This window comes from Delphinus delphis, chromosome 10, assembly GCF_949987515.2.
Source record: "Delphinus delphis chromosome 10, mDelDel1.2, whole genome shotgun sequence".
In the NCBI taxonomy this organism is placed as follows: domain Eukaryota; kingdom Metazoa; phylum Chordata; class Mammalia; order Artiodactyla; family Delphinidae; genus Delphinus; species Delphinus delphis.
The window spans coordinates 47,835,580-47,853,295 of NC_082692.2; the positions used below are offsets into that span (position 1 = coordinate 47,835,580).

A 17,716-nucleotide genomic window follows, 5' to 3' on the forward strand; every position below is an offset into this window, starting at 1 on the left:
CAACCACTGCGCCACCAGGGAAGCCCGGGTGCATGTATGTTTTTGAATTACGGTTTTCTTCAGATATATGCTCAGGAGTGGGATTACTGGATCATATGGTAGCTCTATTTTTAGTTTTTTAAGGAATCTCCATACTGTTTTCCATAGTGGCTGCACCAGTTTACATTCCCACCAACAGTGTAAGAGGGTTCCTTCTCCAGTATTTGTTATTTGTAGACTTTTTCATGATGGCCATTCTAACGGGTGTGAGACGATACCTCACTGTGGTTTTGATTTACATTTCTCTAATAATTAGTGATGTTGAGTGTATTTTCAAGTGCCTGTGCTCCTTACCTCTCAGCCCTTGTGATTCCCTGTTCCAGGACACCCGTGGGATCCAAAGAGAGAAACCTACTACTTATCCTATAGGATCACGATCCAGTTGTGACTGTATTCTGGCAGCAAGCCTTGCCCAACAGCCGATTTGGATAAGACATGAGGCCTCCTTATGCCATAAGGGAGATCTGCCTGTGTATGGCAACATTGTTCAGTGTGTTAAAGAAATGACTCAGAAAAGGCCTTTCCAGATAGCCAAACACAAAACACTCATGAAATATACAAAAGTGAAATCCTCAATAACCTAAATAAATGGACACTGGTACATTTAGAGAAAGGCAGTATCTGACATTTATTGAACACACACAACACACACCTCAGAGACCAGTTCAAAGTCCAGATTGCCATTTGAGGACTATAGGTATGGTTGCTAATTTATTTTGACTAATTGGTGGAGTTGATTTAAATTATGCATGATAACGTTTTACAGTATATTTCACAAAAGTAATGAAGGTGGAGTTTAAAAAGTTCTGGGCTTTTAAGCTTTTCTTGGGAAAAGATGAAAGAATGCCATTGTTTCTTTCTTTAAAACAGTATTAAAACACTAGAACTCATGGAGTAAATATAAGAGAAGTTTGTTTGTGTTTTAGGAAATGCATAGACTTCTACAGTCTTATCTAGCAGAATATCTGAAACAAAAACTGTGCAGGTCTCGTGTAGCTCATCTTCCACATGAAAACAGTTGCTGGTGAATGGGGAGGGAATCCAGGTCTTTATGTGCATGGCTTTCTGGGTTAATAGCAATGATAATGGTAACTAACATTTATTAGATGCTACTACGTTCTGAGCATTTTGTTTCCATTGTCTTTAAATGCTTATAACATCCTAGAAGTTGAATATTATTGTTTCCAATTTAATATCCTTACAGATAAGAAAACTGAGCAACAGAGAAGTTAAGTCCCTTACCTAAGGTCACACAGCAGTAAATACAGGATTTGAACCTATGTAGACTTGTTCCCTAGCCTAGCATCCTTAACCCCTAAATTATACTGTTTAGTAATCACTGAATGAACAAACTTCAAGGCCTTCCTTGAGGGGTCTTTCTTTCCATCTGTATAAAGGACTATAAACTGCAAGAACTTTCATAGAACATTTAATCAGCTCAGTACTTCAATTGAAAGAATTTCCTTTTAAACTAAGCTATTAATGTCTTTTAGGAAAACCAGAGCCAGATATAGGATACTCCTCTCTTTCATTCAATTCAACTCACCTCAGCTCAATGGGGAGAAAAGGGAACCCTACACTGTTGGTGGGAATGTAAATTGGTGTAGCCACTATGGAAAACAGTAGGGAGATTCCTCATAAAACTAAAAATAGAGCAACCCTATGACCCAGCAATCCCACTCCTGGGAATATATTGAAAAAAACCCAAAACAGTAATTTGAAAAGGTACATGCACCCCAATACTCATAGCAACATCATGTACAACTGCCAAGATATGGAAGCAACCTAAGTGCCTATCAACAGAAGTATGGATAAGGAATATGTACTACATATATATACAATGGAATACTACTCAGCCATAAAAAGAATGAAATTTGCAACAACATTGTTGGACTTGGAGGGTTTTACGCTAAGTGAAACAATTCAGAGAAAGACAAATACTGCATGATATTACTTATATGTGGAATCTAAAAAAGTACAACAAACTAGTGAATATAATAAAAAAAAAGAAACAGACTCATAGATACAGAGGACAAACTAGTGGTTACCAGTGAGAAGGGGGAAGGGGGGAAGGGCAATATAATGATAGGGAATTAAGAGGTACAAATTATTATGTATAAAATAAGTTACAAGGATATATTGTATGACACAGGGAATATAACCAATATTTTATCTTAACTGTAAATATGCTCAGGATAATCTTTAAAAATTGTGAATCATTAGGAGGATAATCTTTAAAAATTGTGAATCATTATATTGTACACTTGTAACATTTAAAATTGTATACCAATCGCACTTCAATAAAAAAAACTGAGCTCAATTAAATTCATATTATTGGATGTACATTGCATGCTGGGTTTGGGGAGGGAGATTGTAATTCAAATATCAGTAAGGCATTATCTCTGCTTTCTAGGAACACAGAATTTCTTGGGGACAGGAATAGAGGAGGCTATAACCCCAAACTATAATCGCAGGTTTGAGGTGGCATATGCTGGGTGCTGCAGTACTTCGGTCAGAGTAGGGTGGGAGTGGGCAGGTAAACTTGAAGATTTTTACCATTGTATTTCCAGCCCTAGGAGACCATAGGTTCAACAAATATTTGTCACATGAACCACTGACATCCCTTAAAGTAGTAAGTAGGATCTGAAAAGATTTCATGGAGAAGAAAGCATTTTGAAATGGATATTTTTTTAAGTTTTAGAGGAGGGGAGCATTTTATTCTGTGGCTGCAGAATATGCCAAGGACAGATACTTAATAAAAAATGTTTGAGAAGGGGATGTCTGGGACCTGCTGACTGTTGTTGAATTGAGATGAATAGGTGATAATGATGAGGATTTAGCTGACATGTATGATACGTCTCTGGTGCGCCAGATGTTTTTAAGAACATGCTCTCATTTACTCTCCAGAAGTGCAGAGTTTGTGGTAGACACAAACGTGCTACCCAGCTCTCCCTGCAAAGAGCTGCTCCCAGCTGTGGAGAGTGCGGTCGGCTGACAGTTCCTGTTCTGCTGTCACCTCCTCCTGAGCTGGCCTCAGCTGCAGGGAGCCACCCACCAGCGTGCCCTTTCTGAGGACAGCCCAAGATAGTGACTGAATGATGCTGGAGCTACTCTGTGGGTTTTATTTGCTCCAGGGCTCCCTCCAGGGCTGGCCATGGTGGTGTTGGGCTTTCACACCAACAGGAGTCACTTCACTGTCATCCCAGATAGATGTTTTCTATCAGGAAAGCTCTGGTCATCTGTGACCCCTAGAGGAAGCCAAAGCTCCGGCCAACTGTGCCCACTCTTGGCTTGGCTGCTTAAGTCAATCTTTTAAGTTTCAGCTGAACTGAAACTCTTTCCTTGTTCCAAGCTTTCATAATACCCTTTATAGAATTGGCAACAATTTGCAATCACCTATTTGCTTCCTCCTCTCTCTGCTCCACAAAGCTATGACTACAGGGGGGCATGGGTCACCCCTAACTTCCCACCTCTGAGCACACTGCTTGATATACAGTAGGAGCTCAATTTACATTTGTTGAAGATATGAGTCATTACCTATTAACAACAACTGTTGTTGTTATTGTTGTCGTTCTAGGCTCACAGTATGTCTTTGATTATTTCCAAATGACCAAATAGGGTGGTCAGAGATCAACAGGCACTCAAAATTTCTCCTCATATTTACTGCTGAAGTCGTGTTTAATCTTCCTCAGGAGAGGTCCAGGTCCAAAGACAATTCTGACGTCTTCCAGGAATGGAGGCTCCATGGGCGTTCTCAGATGCCTGTCCCATTGTCTGGAAACCTCTTAAGTTTGTAAGCTATTTGGTTTGTAAACTCCTTTAAAACCAAAGCCATGGGTGGCACCTTTTGACCTTGTTATATCTTCCTCTTGGGAATATTTTTCATCTTGAAATGTGGCAAGGTTATGAAATATTGAAGACATGTTCCCTTTAACATTTGCCCTACAATCTCACGCAGTAGAAAACCAGACTCAGGCGTTTCTGACATAGGTTGCTGCTCAGAGAGGCTGTTTCAACTTCATAGAGATGATGACTTTTAAAGATTTCAATTGTGCAGACTTTTTAGCTTTTAGCTTTTCAGACTAGCCTGATCTTTTTTGTAATCATAAATATATTCTTCAATATAAAGTTAATATATTGACAACACAGAGAATTTTGAAAAAAGAGAAAACAGGAAAAAAATGTCACATTCCCAGTCATCTTATAATGCATATGAGGTGAATTTTCTGTCTGCTAAAGGCTTATTCTTTCAGAGTTGCTCTGAAACCAAACTTATCCCGGTCCTGCACAGTTGTGGATTTGGAATTAGAAAACTCAGGCTTGAGGCTCTATTGCCTAATAGCTGTGTGTGCTTCCCCAACTTACACAACCTCTCTGTATCTGGTTTTCTCCTTAGTAAAATAGGGATGGTGATTCCTGTTAGTGAGGTAGTAGAATGCATTGGGGGATCAAGCAAGATAGGGCAACCCCCCTATTAAGCGCTCTTAATATAAACATAAGTTTCTATTATCACTCATCTTTCTCTGGATATTTTTCTCACCCTTGTGTTTATAGTGGCTGCTGCTGGTCCATCTACATCCCCTGGAGCCTCACACTGTAGCTCCCACAGGCTCATCTTCACTGCAGCATTTGCCTCTCTTTCACCCAAGGGCTTAATCTGGCAGCCAGTTCCTGGTAAATACACAAAAGACAGGTTAATATCAGAGAATAAACACCTTCAGATTGGGCTATAACCAATGACTGATGGAAACTGATCTGTATATACCCTGGTTTATCTGCTTTTTGTGGGGGAACACTTAGTCTCATAGACTACACTGGATCTCAGAGCTTCCCTGGTGTCATTAAGCTCTAGGTGCCCACAGCGATAACCAACTCAACTATACACTATTTTTTTGGCTTCCTGAATCATTTATTGGCTCCCTTCCCTTTACTGACTCACTAGTCCACTCTCTAACTTGTATTTCCTTGGATTACCTCCCAAATAAACTACTTGTACTTGAATTCTTGTCTCAGGGCCTATTTCTGAGGGTACCCCAAACTCAGCCAGTATGAGTCACAATTGTTTCGGATAGAAATGGCAGGCATCCAATTTAACTCAGTCTAGCCCAGATTAAAATTAAGAAAGTCGGTTCACTGACTATATAATGCAATGTCAGAAGGTGACAAATCCTATTCAAGGATGATGGTTAGATCTGCTGAACTCATTGACTTGTTCTCTCTCTTTCTCAGCAGTGTTTTCCTTTATGTATGAGTTTATCTTCAGATAGAAAAGATGGTGGCTGTGAGGCTCCTCCCAGCCCACACTGCCCCTATAGCATGCAGTGCCTGAGAACGTAGACCTTTTGTCCACACCAGTATCAATTCCAGAGAAGGTGTCCTATTAACAGTATTGGGACACATGCTAACCTCCAGAATGGTCACTATGTCCAGCAGTTGAAGTATGCTGGGTGGTCACCCCAGGAAAGGGACAGCTCCAGTGGGACCACCTGGGATGAGGTGAAGTGGGTTTGGCTTCAAAAGGATGTGAGCAGTGACAAGAATCCCACAAATGAGAAAATGCTTTCTGGGGTTGCAGTGTTCGTTCTTGACGGTACCGTACATTTTTGAACCTTTTTACCCCAACAGAAGTACTTGGAACTAACAATATGACAATAGAACCAGTGAATCCTTTTCCAAGTTCAGAACAGATGGCTTAGGCGTCACCTTCTGTAATGGAGGAAAAGGAAAATATATGCATTAAACAGTAAAAATAATAATTATTTGTCAAGCACACATAAGACATGTTCTGAATTCCATGCTAAGTATTTTACACACATGATTTTATGTAAATCCCAGAGACAAACCCTGTGACTAGTCATACAGATGACTAGGATTTTTATTTTATAAATGAGGAAACTGAATGAGTTTCTCAAAGTTTTTCAGCTCATAAGTGGCAGAGACATTTGCATCAAGGCTGGTGTGGTTTGAAGCCTGTGCTGCGGCCACCATGCGGCAGCGCCTGCCTGAAACTGATGCTTTGTGAACATCACCTTGGTTGGATCTATGTATACTAATGCTCATCTGCTGTTATGTTCCTTTGCAGTGTTCAGACGCAATAAAACAAACAAACAAACGAAAAAATCAAAACACTGATTGAATTCAAGTGTGGATTAACTCCTTCTTTCTTTCAAATCTCACACTTGAGGTTGGAGACTCTTTGGTCCAACACCAAAGTTTCCTTCTGAGCCAAGAACTTGCAGACCTTACACCTAGAACCACCTGGCCTAGACAAGCCTTTTAATTTAACAATAGTATAATTGGAGTTGCCCAGGTCACTACATCGATTGTCCTTTTGCAGTGAGCCTACAAAGTCTCTTGATTGAGTAGGCATTAGGTTGGATCAGATTTGATGAGGATTAATTTATGAAGTTTATTTTTTTTAATTAAAAACATTTTTAAAATTTATTTTATTTTTTATTATTTTTTTCATTATTCTTTTTATTGTGGTAAAATATACATAACATAAAATTAACTCTCTTAATCACTTTAAATATACAGTTCAGTGGTATGAATACATTCATAACATTGTGCAACCATCACCACTATTCATATCCATAGTCCTTTTCATCTTGCAAAACTGAAACTCTATACCCATTAAATGATAACTCCCCATTTCTCTCTGCCCCCAGTCCCTGGCGACCACCATTCTACTTTCTATCTCCAATTTTGACTACTCTAAGTACCTCATATAAGTGGAATCATACCGTATTTGTCTTTTTGTGACTGACTTATTTCACTTAGTGTAATATCCTCAAGGTTCATCTATGTTGTATGTAGCCTATGTCAGAATTCCCTTCCTTTTTAAGACTGAATAATATTCCCTTGTATGTATATATCACATTTTGCTTATCTATTCATTCATTGATAGACACTTGGGTTGCTTCCCATTTTAGCTATTGTGAATAATGCTGCTATAAACATGGGTATGCAAACATCTCTTTAAGATTCTGCTTTCAATTCTTTTGGGTACATACCTGGAATTGCTGGATCAAATGGTAATTCTATTTTGAATTTTTTGAAGAATCACCATACTGTTTTTCGTAGTAGCTGTACCATTTTACACTCCCATAATTTGCGGAGTTTCTTAATCAGCTCTCTAGGACAATCTCTCTTACTGGGGCTGTAGGCTGCAGCTCTAAGTATTTTGTGCTTGATAAAAAACAGAACTGTATTTGTATTCCTTTTAGACATTTTGCAATTTTGTTGTTGTTTAAAGATGTAGGAGGTAACTGGGGTACGAGTCTAATTATCTCTGTGATCAGTTGATGAGTGAATTACCCATACATTTGAAAGTGCTAAATTCTCTCATTGGTTTGGCCAATATTTATTCATTTACTCTTGTATATCAGGGTCTGTGCTAGGTGCTGGGGACACAGCAGTGACCCAGACATAAACAAACTGCCCCACAAATAAATATATAACTACAAATTGTGATAAGGATTCTGAAAGAGTTCAAAAGGCAGATTACATCAGTCAGTTTCCAGTGTATGAACCAGAAAAAAAATCTAGATATTTTAAACTGGATGTAAGTTAATACAAGGAACTGGGTATTTGGAGAAATCAGTGGGGGGATGAAGGAGCAGCTTAATTTTGGGTTTCAGGAGTGTCTCCCAGAACACTGTAGAGCTGTCTCACCAGGGCTGCCACCACAGTGGAACTTAACCAGAGTCAAGAACTCACTGCCACCCACATAGGTGTCTTATCAAAGCTGCCCCTGAACACCTGGGGAGCTGCTGAGTGGATACCCAGGGCCATGATCCATAATTTAGGAAGCAGATCAAGAGGCACCATGACCACTAACGTCACTATACCCTCTCCCTCTTCACTGTCAGGAATCTGAAAACTGATACAGTACGGAAAAAACTCATGTTCTCATGATGGCGCCAGTAGCAATTGCTGGGTAGAACCAGGCCAGCATCCAGAACCTTAGCTGCAAGGGAGTCAGCAATGCAGTTAGCACATCCGTCCTCTCCAAGCATGGACAGGGAGTGGGTCCATCTAAAGGACCCAGTGCAGGATATGGATTTAGTTTGGGAAGTAGGGAAGGCTGCTTCAAGAAAGCAACATTTCAGCTGAAACATGAAAAATGAGCAGGATTTGGAACACAGTCAAGGAGTGAGAGGTGGTCCATGTAAAAGGAACAGTGAGAGAGAAGGTCTTGTGCTAAGAGGGTGCCTGGTGTGCCTGGGGAGCTGGACAGCAGCTGGTGGAGCAGGATGGGTTAGAGGGAGAACAACAGGTTGGAGGGCAGGGAAGGCCTGCTCACCTAGGGCCTTCTGGATCGCTTCTAAGATTACTACGATGGAACTCTAACTGCAGTGGAAAGTCATTGAGCTATTTAAACAGGATAGAATTGATCTGCTTTATATTTATGAAGGTTATTCTTGCTGATGTGTAACAGTGGTTTAGAGGCAGCAGGAGGAGAAATGGGGCTAGTAAGCTTAGTGAGGAGTTGTCGTTCAGATGAGGGTGATGTCAGTGCAGGTGATACAGAGAATGGAGGAACAGGAACTGCATTTTGGAGGCAGAGGGCTTGAGGCTGGGCTAGTGGAAGCAGAGGTAAGGGTGAGGGAGGAAAGAATCTAGGCGAGACTCCTGTCTTATCCGAACGGCTGGAGGGGATGCTCACACTACTTAGTGCAACGGGGAAGGCAGGTAGAGCAGGTTTGCCTCTACGACCTCAGCTCTGAGGTCACATAGTGTCACTGCTACCACAGTCACAGGTGCTCCCAGATTCCGGGTGAGGAAACAAAGGCCTCGCATCTCAATAGAAGGGGTTTTAAAGCATCGCTGCAAGAAGATCATGGGAGAAGGGAAATATTGTTATGGACATTTTAGAAAGTATAAACATGCTACGCTATCCAAAAATAGGGTGATCTTTCCATTTATTCAAGTCTTCTGTTGTGTCTCTCTGTAGATTTTTAGATTTTTTTACTCCTAGAAATCGGGCACTTTTAGAGTAGATTACTCTGCTTTGTTGTCTTATTTGATGAGACTGTAATTGGAATAATTTCTTCAATTGTATTTCCTAACTAGTTATGGTTTACACAGAAAAGCTATGGTACTTGTGTGTTAATTTTGTAGCTGTTCACATCAGCGAATGTCTTGGCGAAGAATTAGTTTAAGACATTGCTCAATTACCGGGTCATTATTTATTTCTCACTTTTTTTTTTTTTTTTTTTTTTTTTTTGCGGTGCGCAGGCCTCTCACTGTTGTGGCCTCTCCCATTGCAGAGCACAGGCTCCGGACGCACAGGCTCAGCGGCCATGGCTCACGGGCCCAGCAGCTCGGCGGCATGTGGGATCTTCCCAGACTGGGGCACGAACCCGTGTCCCCTGCCTCGGCAGGCGGACTCTCAACCACAGCGCCACCAGGGAAGCCCTGTTTCTCACTTTTGATTGTCATGTGACACGGTTTCCACAGTCTAGTCAAGCCCAAAAGAAGATAGAAATGGGTCATTCTTTCATTGTATCATTCACCAAAAGAATCTGTGATTCAAATTTGTAAATCCACCTTGTAGAGATATGTTCCTTGTCATGACAGAAGTAATTCTCCTTACAGATTTTCCTTTGTGCTTTTGGCCCTTGAGGTCTCCATTTTACAAAATGGAGGGGAGAGTTTGAAGCTGTCTGATTTATTTTAATACTGTCATAAGGAAGGCTGGACTGTAGAGCTGGGGGTGTTCCAGCATCAAAATATATTACCTTTTGTTACTAAAATAAAATATTGTTATTATATTATTACTAGTATTTATCTTTATTAGAGATGATTTTTATTTATTCTTCTTTATCTTTGCTTTTTATTTGCTTTTTTTGCTTTATTTGCTTCTTTATTTTTCAATTTCCCATATAATGCTCGCATAATAGAAAAGTGAAAAACTCATGCAAATTCCTTACAAAACATTTTGAAAACACAGGCAAGTAAAAGGAAAAAGTATAAAGTGACTTGAAATCTTGCTACCTAGAGATAAGCACTCAATATTTTGGGATCCAAATTTATAGAATTTCTTAAGTAAAAACGGGATTGTACTCTACATATCTTATTTACCCTGTTCTTGTAAATAACGAATCCCATACGAATAAATGTTCTTCAGACATAACATTTCAAAAACTGCATATTCCGAGGCTTTTCATGAATATTACTTAGAGAAGTTGACTGCATCCACACTTTGGCCAGAGGTGTAAACAATCCCCTCCCTACTCCAGCTTTCCCAGCATTGGTGACTAAAAGAGTTGGAAAATCTTATTACTGTTTTAATTGGCAGCTCCCTAATTATTAATAAGATTGATCATTTTCCCAAAAGATTCAATGGACAATTGCCTTTGCCAGAATTGCTTGAAAATTCTATCACAGTAAAACAATGGGAGAGACATCTGTATGGGTGAATTTGTAAATATTTAATATTCAAGTTGTCATATCTCTAGGTTCAGTCCCTTTAACATGCATACACTCACTAAATCCCTATTTTTAATCATTGACAGATATCTATTGATGGTCTACTATGTGACAAGCCCTGTTCTGGGTACTGGTGACAGAACAGTGAGTGGAAGTGGCAAAGCCCCTGGTGCAGACACTATGAGGAGAAACAAACAAGCAACAATGTGTGATAACACCAGGGCAGAACATGGAATATGGTTTGGGGGCTGCAGAGTGGAGGGGGGTGCTGGGTATTACAGGGGGCTCAAGGGAGACCTCTGGATGAGATGATATTTGGGTAGAGACTTAGATGAAGCAGTGAGTGCGTGAGCCATGCAGGCATCTGGGGAAGAGTGTTCCAGGCAGAGAGGCCAGAAAGTGCAGAGTTCCTGGGCAGGAATGTCCTGTTTTGATGGAGGAGCGGTCGGGGCAGAATGAGGGGTTGGGGCAGTGGTCCAAAGTGAGATCAGAGAGTTGGAGGGGCAAGGTCATGTGAAGGTTTGTAGGTCCTGGCCAGGAAGGACTCAGATTTATTCAGAAGGAGCTCAGAAAGGAGGTGGAGAGATTAGTATGACGCTACTGCCATGGTTTGGCTGAGCGGCCAATGGTGCACAGGGATATCAGCCATCTCCCAGCAGGCCTGCCCTGCTCTGCCATCCTCAGGATGGCCCAATCTCTCTCCTCTAAGGCCAGACCAGGGACAGAGGGAGTGGGTGTCTTATGAGGTTTGCTGGGTGCTAAAGGGTCTGTGTGACAGGCAATCACAATACCTAAGAGTGACAAGGCAGGATGGGTGGGTGTCACCTTCAGAAGCTGGTTTGACAAGCCTGGGTCTCACACTTTCGGGGTTGACAGGAACATGCTGGTGACTTAGAGAAAAAGCAGGTGGAGGCACCAGAGACTTCAACAAAATGCCCAAAAGAGAAGTGACAGACACGGATGCGTCGTGGGTACCAAATCACTCCATACTTAATCTCTGTATGAGGTACTGAGCATCTATAAATGACAGCAAGAGGCAGCCTGGCAGGCTGCTGTGGGTTTCATTTGCCAGTTAGGGACTAGCTGGAGGTTTTTCTCATGTCTGAAATGCCACTTCTGAACACAAAAACTAAGCAAAGTGGGTTCAAAGTTCCAAGTCCAGCCCTCTACTCACAAACCAGGTCAATGAGCTGTCAAGCAGGAAAGGACTTGGAAGGACCAGGACCAAGGACCCTACGGGTAGCATTGATCATCTCCAGGGCCTGACCCAGAGACCTCATGTGGAGAGTATCACACAGAAACTTCACAGGGAGAACCAGGGCACACGAGGGGCTAGATTCCTTGTGGTGATGTGGTGGTCATTGTCCTAAGCTCTAACTTAGGGGAACAATCAGTACCAGAGCTCACTTCACTATCCAGGCCTCTTCAAGGATGACAGAAAGCCCACCTTTTCCAGGAAGCCCTCCTGCCCATCTCAGCTCACACTCATCTCCCTTCTCTGGCTTTTGTGGACCTCTGGATGGCAACACTTGTTTAGCACTTAATTGTTCTAGAAGGTAAAATTCATGAGGCTGATGACTGTTCTGCTTATTTCTATACCCCCAGTGTAGGAACCATGGTGGTATCTCAATGAACAGTTATTAAAAGGATACATTTTCTATTTTTATAATTAAAAAAAATTGAAATATAGTTGATTTACAATGTTGTATTAATTTCTGCTATACTGTAAAGTTATTCAATTATACATATATATACATATATATGTATATATATATGCATTCTTTTTTACAATATTCTTTTCCATTATGGTTTATCACAGGATATTAAATATAGTTCCCTGTGCTATGCAGTAAGAGCTTGTTGTTTATCCATTCTATATAAAAAACTAACATCTGCCAACTCCAACCTCCCGCTCCATCCCTCCCCCAACCCCCTCCCACCAGTCTGTTCTCTATGTGAAATGTATGAATTTTAAATTCTTTTAAGGGTGTATAGATATTCTTATAAACTTAGGATGAGATCAGATCTTGTTTGTTGTCATCCCTGTCCTTTTTCTTCTTTCTCTGCCATATTATCAAGCAGACACCATCAGTGGCCCATCCATATGACCTCGGCCCACTCCAAAATCAGCTACAGAGTTCCCGTGCTTCTTTTGGCTCTGCCATAGGTGAGGGCTTGGTCCTCGTGTCCTGGACATTCTCCAAAGAGTCAAATCTGCCAGGATGACCCTCCGTCAATAAAAGATGGGAATTGGTAGATAGCTTCCAGATTCCTTGTTTCTTGGTGGAATAATTCTGTGTGCAGCCCACAGTCTCTCAGAAGCCCCCAGAGGACTGAGCCCAGCTGCTGGCAGTGGTTGCCCACACATAGTGCACCCTCACGGCTTTCTTACCTCCCCTTTCCCAGGTCATCACTGTCTTACTCTATTTCCTGGTACCACCTCCTAAATCCTAAATAAATTACTGATACCCAAATCCTCACATCAGGGGCTGCTTTGGGGGAACCCAAACTAAGACACTTACCTACGGTGCTTAGAAAAGCTGTGAATATGGGATTCCTGTGAAGATGGAGTGAAGTGATGCAAGTAAGGTGCTCAGCAGGGCTTGGTCTATGGTAAATGTCTGGCCCCATCAGCCACTATCGCTGTTGTAGTCTATGTTGACGGTGCCCAAACAATATTTGTGCATTCTTCATCTTTGAGGTGGGATTTTGAAGAGGAATTGAGGCAAAGACCAAAGGGCACCCAGAACAACAGTAATGGTGGAAATCAACGAGGAGGAACAGAGTCAAAGATCAAAGACAAAGCCATGAGAAGCAGCGCATACTAGGTGTTCGCCTGTGTGGTACCAATCGCAGAAGAAGTAATACATCACCCTGGGCCAGTGGGGAGAGCTTCCCGTATTTTCAAAGCAGTGATGTAGTCCTTCAGCCAGCTGGAGTATAAGGATATTTACAAGCTGATGGCAAGGGTCTATTAAGACAAACCTGGCAGGAATGGTCAGAAATTTGGCTTCCTTTGAAGGGACAGGCAGATTCTGTATGTCTAGTTGCGGAGGAGCAGTTGGTCTAGATTCTGAAGCCTGTGGACAGAGAAGTGGAAAGCAAAGGCATGGGCAGAGCTAGAATCCTGAGGATTCGAGAATCAGCAAAGGTTAAAGTCTGTACTTGGGTCAACAGATACATGCTACTATATATAAAATAGGTAGCCAACAAGGACCTACTGTATAGCACAGGGAACTCTACTCAGTAATCTGTAATAACCTATATGGGAAAGGAATCTGAAAAAGAATGGATATATGTATATGTATAACTGAACCACTTTGCTGTGCACCTGAAACTAACACAACATTGTAAATCAACTATACTACAATATAAAGTAAAAATTAATTAAAAAAATGTCTGTACCTGCAGAAGAAGTGTTTAAATCTTTGCACTTTGTTGACTGTCTCTGAAAGAGATCAGATCCCACACGGGACTTTGGCAGTGATTGTGAGCAGTGGCAGACCACTGGTATGCCACCATCATACCAACAAGTGTAATTGGTTCTATAGTGACTTTTCAGTACTAGGGTTTGTGCCTGACAACGTTTGATTCTGTAGAATGGAGGTCCCTTTGGAGTCCCAGTGCCTCTGTGCACAGTCAATAAACATATGTAGCAGGTGGGGAAGTAAAACAAAGCCAGTGACATCAAGGTAGGAGGGGAGAGGGAAGAAGAAAGCAGTGAGTCCTCAGCAGATGCCCTACCCGGGTTGGCTGAGTGGGGTCGGGGCCCCGGGGTGGCTGCCTTCTCTCAGTCCTGCCGGCTGGGACCAAAACAGATGTTCTCACTGATGTGGTTTCTTGCCAAACCACCGCTGTAGTTTACAGCTTACCCCAACATGGGTCAGGCTGTCTTCTCACCTGCTTTTTATGAACGGTGTGATTGCATCATTGTAAGGAAGACATAAAGTAGGCTGGGAAAGGGGAATGCAGATGTTCCACCAGTATGGACAAACTGGTCAGGTCATAAAGCACCCAGAGACCGGGTACAGGTGCTTGGGAGAAGCTGGAAAACCAAGCCATCTGAGACTTTTGGAGTTGCTCTGAACCCTGGGAGATATCTTTTGTCATATTGTGATTTAGGAAAAGAAATACATATATTTGGTTTTTGTCCCCTTTTCTGGCACAGAGCTACTAAAACCCTTGGAATTTCCTAAATAAGAGTGACAAAGGTGTCTTTTGTTATGTTAATGAAGTGACTTTTGGACCTTACCTGGGGGTGGGGCTGGAACCAACCGTGTGATTGGAGAGTTCAGTTTCCCCCTCCTCCTACAAGCCGCTGTGGAGGGAAAAGGCTGGAGATTGAGTTCAATCACCAATGGCCAAAGATTTAATCAATTGCACCTCTGTGATGAGGCCTCCATAAAACCCCAGAGCTCTGGTTGGTGAACACGTGGAGGTTTGGGGGAGGGCGCAGGAGCTCCACGCCCTTTCCCTAAACGAGGCCCTTAGGCCCTTGGCCTCTCTTCCATCCAGCTGTTCCTAAGTTGTATCCTTCTCTAATAAACCAGTGATCTAGTAAGTATACAGTGTTTCTCTGAGTTCTGTGAGCTGCTCTAGCAAACTAATTGAATCCAAGGAGGTGGTTGTTGGAACCCCTGATCTATAGCCAGTGGGTCAGAAGAACAGGTGACAACCCCTTACCCTGTGGGATCTGATGCCACCTCTGAGTAGCCGTTGTGAAGACTGGGATGAAGTATAGGACATCCCACTGGGGTCAGAGAGAAACTGCGCCGGCAGCACACACACTGGAAATTGACACCTACCTTCACCTTGGTCCCTGGGATTCCAAGTGTGCCTTAGGGGCGATTGGGGCTCATAAAGCTAGTCCCCTTTTATCTGTGAGATACTGTGGTGACCATGCAGATACCTAAGGTGTCAATAAAGTTACAGCGAGTTATTAGTTATACTTTGATCCTGGGCATGACTAATTTCCTTATGAAATTTAACCAAAAGCCTGAATCTCCTGATCGCTGTTCCGTGTGATCCAGTGGCAGAGGGAAAAGAATGGTTCTCAGGACTGTCTTGACTCTTATGAGAGCTCATGGGTAAAAACAGAAACTGAAAAGTGATGTCTGGTTTGTGTTTGACCAATAGCAGGTCACTCACCATCTCTGGGCTTCAGTACCTTCCTCTGTGGAAGAGACCCTTTGATTTCAGGATTTCTGGGTCTCCTCCCAGTCTGTTCCCTGGGGCTTCCATAGTGGGGATGGTGTGGGAGGCCCAGCTGCTGTCGCTGCTTCCACTACCTGCAGGAGGAAGTTTTGAACACTTTTGTCTTATCTCTTTCTCAGTGATTCCAATTTTAGTGCCTGTGGTAAGTGAGAAATTCAATTATTTGTCAAATATGTTTTTTATTAAATGATCCTTTTGCTGTGCAGTCATTTTAATTCCCTTTTAAAATTTTCATTCAACTCTATGACATAACTCACAGCAAGATCCTTTTTGACCCACCTCCTAGAGAAATGGAAATAAAAACAAAAATAAACAAATGGGACCTAATGAAATTTAACAGCTTTTGCACAGCAAAGGAAACCATAAACAAGATGAGAAGACAACCCTCAGAATGGGAGAAAATATTTGCAAACGAAGCAAGTGACAAAGGATTAATCTCCAAAATATACAAGCAGCTCATGCAGCTCAAAGTCAAAAAAAACAAACAACCTAATCAAAAAATGGGCAGAAGACCTAAATAGACATTTCTCCAAAAAAGATATACAGATTGCCAACAAACACATGAAAGGATGTTCAACATCACTAATCATCAGAGAAATGCAAACCAAAACCACAATGAGGTATCACCTTACTCGGGCAGAATGGCCATCACCAAAAAATCTACAAACAATAAATGCTGGAGAGGGTGTGGAGAAAAGGGAACTCTCTTGCACTGTTGGTGGGAATGTAAATTGATACAGCCACTGTGGAGAACAGTATGGAGGTTCCTTAAAAAACTATAAATAGAACTACCATACAACACAGCAATCCCACTACTGGGCATATACCCTGAGAAAACCATAATTCAGAAAGAGTCATGTACCACAATGTTAATTGCATCACTATTTACAATAGCCAGGAGACGGAACAACCTAAGTGTCTGTCGATAGATGAATGGATAAAGAAGATGTGGCACATATATACAATGGAATATTACTCAGCCATAAAAAGAAATGAAATTGAGTTGTTTGTAGTGAGGTGGATGGACCTAGAGACTGTCATACAGAGTGAAGTAAGTGAGAAAGAGAAATACAAATACTGTATGCTAACATATATATATGGAATCTAAAAAAAAAAATGGTTCTGATGAACCTAGGGGCAGGACAGAAATAAAGACGCAGAAGTAGAGAATGGACTTGAGGACATGGGAGGGGGAAGGGTAAGCTGGGACTAAGTGAGAGAGTAGCATTGACATATGTACACTACCAAATGTAAAATAGATAGCTAGTTGGAAGCAGCTGCATAGCACAGGGAGATCAGCTCAGTGCTTTGTGACTACCTAGAGGGGTGGGATAGGGAGGGTGGGAGGGAGATGCAAGAGGGAGGGGATATGAAGATATTATATACATATAGCTGATTCACTTTGTTATACAGCAGAAACTAACACAACATTGTAAAGCAATTATACTCCAGTAAAGATGTTTATAAATTGTTTTTGTTGTTCATAGGATCACATTAAAGTAAGATCTTTCCTACTCAAAGATTATACAAATACTCTCCTGTGGTGCTCGCTTTGGCAGCACATCTACTAAAATTGGAACAATACAGAGAAAATTAACATGGCCCCTGCACAAGGATGACACGCAAGTTCGTGAAGCATTCCATATTTTTGTGTGCTAACACATATATATGGAATCTAAAAATTAAAAAAAATGGTTCTGAAGAACCTAAGGGCAGGAAAGGAATAAAGATGCAGACATAGAGAATGGACTTGAGGACACAGGGATGGGAAAGGGTAAGCTGGGACGAAGTGAGAGAGTGGCATAGACATATATTCACTAACAAATGTAAAATAGATAGCTAGTGGGAAGCAGCTGCATAGCACAGGGAGATCAGCTCAGTGCTTTGTGACCACCTAGAGGGGTGGGATAGGGAGGGTGGGAGGGAGACGCAAGAGGGAGGAGATATGGGGATGTGTGTATACGTATAGCTGATTCACTTTGTTATAACGCAGAAACTAAAACACCATTGTAAAGCAATTATACTCCAA

The 17,716-nt window shown here is 41.7% G+C and overlaps 1 non-coding gene across 1 annotated transcript; it reads left to right on the plus strand.

Annotated features, from left to right (window-relative positions):
* The first annotated feature begins 17,230 nt into the window (after positions 1-17,230).
* Positions 17,231-17,337, plus strand: LOC132433030 (U6 spliceosomal RNA). Its single transcript, XR_009521070.1, has one exon. It is a non-coding gene; the product is annotated as a U6 spliceosomal RNA (small nuclear RNA).
* Positions 17,338-17,716: the final 379 nt, after the last annotated feature.